General features: G+C 48.7%; 1 protein-coding gene across 1 annotated transcript in view; it reads left to right on the top strand.

The window, feature by feature from the left end:
* The first annotated feature begins 3,967 nt into the window (after positions 1 to 3,967).
* LOC105818988 (CASP8 and FADD-like apoptosis regulator) overlaps positions 3,968 to 4,914 on the top strand; it is a 28,175-nt gene continuing 27,228 nt past the window's right edge. The window contains exon 1 of the mRNA XM_012655140.1: positions 3,968 to 4,337. The gene's annotated coding sequence lies outside the window, so the exon portion shown is untranslated. The remainder of the gene's footprint in view (positions 4,338 to 4,914) is intronic.

Below are 4,914 nucleotides of genomic sequence, written 5' to 3'. Positions count from 1 at the left end.
CTGACGCCACGGCACTCACTCTAGCCAGGGCAACAAAGCGAGACTCTGTCTCAAAAAAAAAAAGAAAAAAATTCTTACTCTGAAAATTAAAAAAAAAAAAACCTCAATAGAAGGGTTGGGAAATAGAGGAAATGTCCCAGAAGATATAGCATAAAGTAAAAGCGAAGAAAAGCAGGGGAAAAAAAAATACAGAACAAGTTCAGAAGGCACAATATCCAAAATAAGAAGAAAGAAAAAAATCCCAGAGAAAATGGAAGGGAGAAATCACCAACCAAATAAAGTAAGCATCCTAGAATTGAAGGATATGAGTTTCCAGACAGACAGTCCTGAGTGCCCAGCATAGTGGATGCAAATTGCAGATGCGAGGAAGGTATTGTGAAATTTCAGAATACTGGGGGCGAAGAAAAGATGGCGAAGAGTGGGAAAAAAAGCTCACATATAAAAACACAGGAAACAAACTGACTTTGGACAACTCAATAACAAGACTGATAGACAAAAGACAGTGGGGGAAATGCTTTCCACATTTGGGAGAAAACTAATTTCCAACCTAGAACGTCTATGCTCAGAGTGAGGGTAATAAAGGCATTTGCAGACTGCAAGTTCTCACCCAACCTCAGGAAGCTACCATGGGATGTTGCTGAACCACAATGAGGGAATAAACCATGAAAGAGAAAGACATGGGGACTGTAATACAGATGACTCACACAAAAAGGAAATAAAGGGAATTGTTAGGCTAATGGTTAAGGGAGATTCTAGGATAACAGCTGAGTATAGGAGTAAACCAGTCCAAATTGGAGCACAGCCAATGGCTCTGGAAGTGACTTCTCCAAGAACCTGAAATTAATAATACACCTACGTATCAATAAATTGAGATAAGATGTGGAAAACCGACAAAGATCTTCGGATTGAACTAGGTAGAAAACAAACAAAACAAAAACCCGGCACGGTGGGCCTACTCCTGTAGTCCCACCTACTAGAGAGGCTGAGGCCGGAGAATCTGAACCCAGGATGTAGCCAGACACCCTCTCCAACAAAGAAAAAAAACCAATAAAGCAAGACAATTATTAACTCCAGAGTAAACTAAAAGTTGTGTAGGAAAGTAAAAGTAATCATACTTTGGTACATAACTCAGCCGTGACTATTGTTTCCGGGACTATAGTAGTATAAGTACAGAAGATTAATTTAATCAAAACCAGAATACAACTACCTTGGGAAGATGGAAAGATTAAAAAAAAAAAAAAGGTTGGGGGTGAACACAGGATGGGAGTAACGGAGAAGAAAGAGAACTTATGTCTCCTCCTGGTTCTCAGCACTCCAGCCCAAGGCAAGGGGGCCTGGAAGGAGGAAGGGATTCCTCCACGTCTCACCCACACCAGCCTGGGCATCCAGTAGCGAGGAGCAAGACATGAAATGCTGACATCCGGTTCCTCTGACCGGGAGCTGTGAGGAGAGGAACTCAGGGTTCTTGGTTGCAGCAGGCCAGAGAGGAGACTCTGTCTTCCTGAGCCGAGAAGAGGAAGGAACGTTCGGTTCAAATACCATAGACTGGCTTTCTGATGGAAGAGTTTTCGTAGATTTTTTTTGAATAGATGGTTTCCTCTTTTGCAGTTTGCCCTTAGGACCATTTCCAGAGGCTTTTTACATGGCCATTTGTTGTTTCAAATAACTTTCACTGCACTCTGGGAGGGTCCCCGCGCCTCCCAAGCTCTTCTTGCTGTCGTGACTGTAGTCAGTCTCTTGGTATTAGTCTTGCAACTTTCCTGTAAGTTTAAAGTGATTTCAAGAAATTTTTTTTTTAAAAATCACAAGAAAATAATCAGGAATAAATAGGTTAAAACAGAAAGCACGTTCACTTTTGCTATTTATTTGCCACACATCGGTAAGAAACACTAGCAGTGTTCATAACAACACCTGGAACTTCTTTAAACCTCCACCCTGGGTTCAAAGAATACGCAGTCACAGAAACCCTGAGCAGGAAGCAGTGGGTTGGCGGTCTTGCCGGAGAGTATTTCAACTCAGAGGAGTCGTCCTGGGGGCTGGAGAGTGGGGTCTCCGAGCCCAACACAGTGAGTGTCGGGTATTAGGATTTTGTGGGGTGAAAGTTGAGCTATGTCCCGGGCGAGCCGAGGCCACCAGAGGGGGAATGGGCAGGGAAGCGCTACAAAGAGCGATTGCCAGGGAACCACGTCAGCTTCCAGGCTTTCGGTTTCTTTGTTTCCAACTTGTTTGCGCTTTTCGGGTGTCCAGGGGAGCGAGGGCTGACAGCAGAGTCGGAGGACAGCCCAGGCACAGGAGGCAGGACGACGGTAAGTGCCTCGCGCTCGAGCCCATAGCTCCTGCGCTGCAGACCCGCCCCGACCCCGACCCCCGGGGCCGGGTTTTCTCGTCAGTGTCGCCGCAGGCCCTGCGCGCGCGCGCGCGCGCCCCTGTCCCCGCTCGTCGCTTCTTCAGGAGGCGGGGGTGCGGGGCACGGGCCAGGGGAGGGGTAGGCCTTCTGGTAGGTGACTCAGTCCGGTGGTTCCCTTATCTCGGGTTTGCCCCTCGGGCACCGGGCAGGAGAGAAGCCCCCGCCCCCGCCTCCACCCCCTCGCTCCAGTTCTCAGCCCCTCCCCGCCCCCTGCCCTGGATTCTCAGAAAGGCGGCCTGAAGCTGCCGGGACTTCAGGTGCGGCCCGACGTACCGGACCTACCCGGAAGCCGCTCTTGCTTAACACTGGCCACCGTGCGACCACAGGCAGAAAATTGGCTGCGAGCTCTGGCGGCGGGTGCCCAGCGTCGACTAAACTTTGCTTAAGATGATCTAGAGTTGCTCAACTCCTGTGGTGAACTATTGAAAAGATTTGGCAATTTCCCTTTTGAAAAGTTAATGGGAACGTAGACTTTTGCTTTTTTTTTTCTTTTCGTAGACTCTTTCTGAGGTGTGTGTGTGCACCCGCGCCTTGACTCAGCGGTAGTCGCTGGCCCGGCAGGAATTTTTACTCTTTTGCAATATCCTGGTGGTGAAGTAGGTCAGGGTTGTTATTTCCCAAAGCAATTTAATGTATGTATATTTTGGCAAATTGCTAGGAAAGCCTGCCTTGAAAAAGTTGGAAATGTTTGACTAAGTTTTTTAAAACCTTAAAATGAACCTGTTTTCTTTTCCTCCCCTTCAGAAAGACTAAAAATGTAAGATGATTTGAAGGTGTTTGCTTGACTGTCCGGATTTGGACAGAAGGGCATGTTCTTTTAATGGTAACAGTGGGATGCAACAGGAAAGGGCCACTGGGGAATAAATTTTTGACTCAAGGGAGCAGGGAGTAAGTTCGGGGACTACTAAGCTCTCTCAAAGATTTTTGAAATTTGTTCTGAGACAATGAGGGGTGAAGCATGTGTACAGCATTTGGACTCGGACAAACTGTGCTAATCTAGAACTAAAACCGGGCTTGGCCTGCTTTACATAAGAGATTTCAGATAAGAAGAACCGAACTTTGGATATTTTTCTTTTGGGCGGTTGCCCTAGAGGAAGTTTCCTTGACCAAAAAACTTGGGTCAAGTCCAAAATTAAAAAAAAAAACAAAAAACAACAAAAAAACTCTAGTTCGAAAGGGAACTTTGCTTGCTGTGCATTATTTTTCTTTTTTTGTTAACGCTTGTTTTACTGACAACACGAATGTTCTGGTTAAAATGTTTTTGTCTAGCGACATCCTGTTTTACATTTCTGTAACTGACAATTGCACTTCCTTAAACACTGTGTTACTTGCTCCCTGAAACCTATCTCCAAGGCGAATCCACCTTCAGGTCTGCTAGGGGCGCCAGGTGCTCCCCCAGGAGTCTGGCGCTACTGGGGCTGGAGGAGGTCACGGGCAGTGTTTTGAGCCTTGGCCAGGAGCTTCAAGGAAACTGTAACGGAAGTAGCTTGGCGCTGGGGCGTCCCGGGGTCTTATCGCCGCTCCTAGTAGGTGGTGGTGGGGCGCTGCGGCTGAGCCCACTCAGTCTTGGTGGCCCGGGGGCCGCACGTTAACTCCCTTCAGCGCCGCACGGGCTCTCCGGTCACGCGAGGGGAATTTTGCCATCTGGAGAGACACGCGCTTGGCCATGTGCGAGTTTCTACTACACGGGGCGGAGGATGCCTGTCCGCCTTGTGTGGGCGGCGCGTCACGCCTGTGGACTGCGTGGAGGAAACGCGAAGGGGCTGAGCGGTCAAGTTTTAGGACGCCGGCAGGGAAGCCACTTCTTGACAGATATGACTCTCTTCCCCAGTTCCTCGTGCGGTTGGAAGCATTTCCAACTGCGATTTTCCACAGTGTCAGGTCTGAGCGTGTCCGAGATCCAGAGGGAAGAGTTGGCGGCTGCCTGGGTGTGAGTAGACCGAGAACCCTGCCCGCGCCACTTCTCCCGACCACCACCCGGGGCTGGTGTGGTCTGGGTTCTGGGGACGTCGGGGAACTGTCCCCCGATCCCGGCTGAAAAGGATTAAGTCTCCCGCTTTCAGCCTTTAGCCTCTTCCTTGAGCCTTCTGGGGACTCACCCTCAACACTCTGAGCCCTGTTGCTCTTTTAAATCCCAGGAATGGACTCCGTTTGGGAAGGAGGGCGCCCTTTAAGTCTGGTTATTTTTTCCTTGTAGAATCTCAAGGGCTAATTAAACTCTTGTTTATGGACTCAAATGCCTCCTTGCCTTTAATTCAGTATAATCCTTCCTCCATTTGTTGAGCTTCTTTGGGCCAGGCTGAGTGCTGGTTCCTAAGGACATAGAAATGGATTTAAACTTGGTTCCTGTTTCCATACTAGCCAGTATGGTTGGGGGAGACCGGGCAAAGTTATATGCACAGGTATCTTGGAGTCAAGGCAGTCTAGACAAGGTCCACGGACCTCCTGACATAGGAGGAAGCCTTTGGGCCAGGTGGGGCAGTAATGACACATAACAGAAGGCAGCG

Source organism: Propithecus coquereli, unplaced genomic scaffold (assembly GCF_000956105.1).
Source record: "Propithecus coquereli isolate 6110/MARCELLA unplaced genomic scaffold, Pcoq_1.0 Scaffold113, whole genome shotgun sequence".
NCBI lineage: Eukaryota > Metazoa > Chordata > Mammalia > Primates > Indriidae > Propithecus > Propithecus coquereli.
Note: the sequence above shows the minus strand (reverse complement) of the source record. Positions and strands in the feature narration are given on the sequence as shown.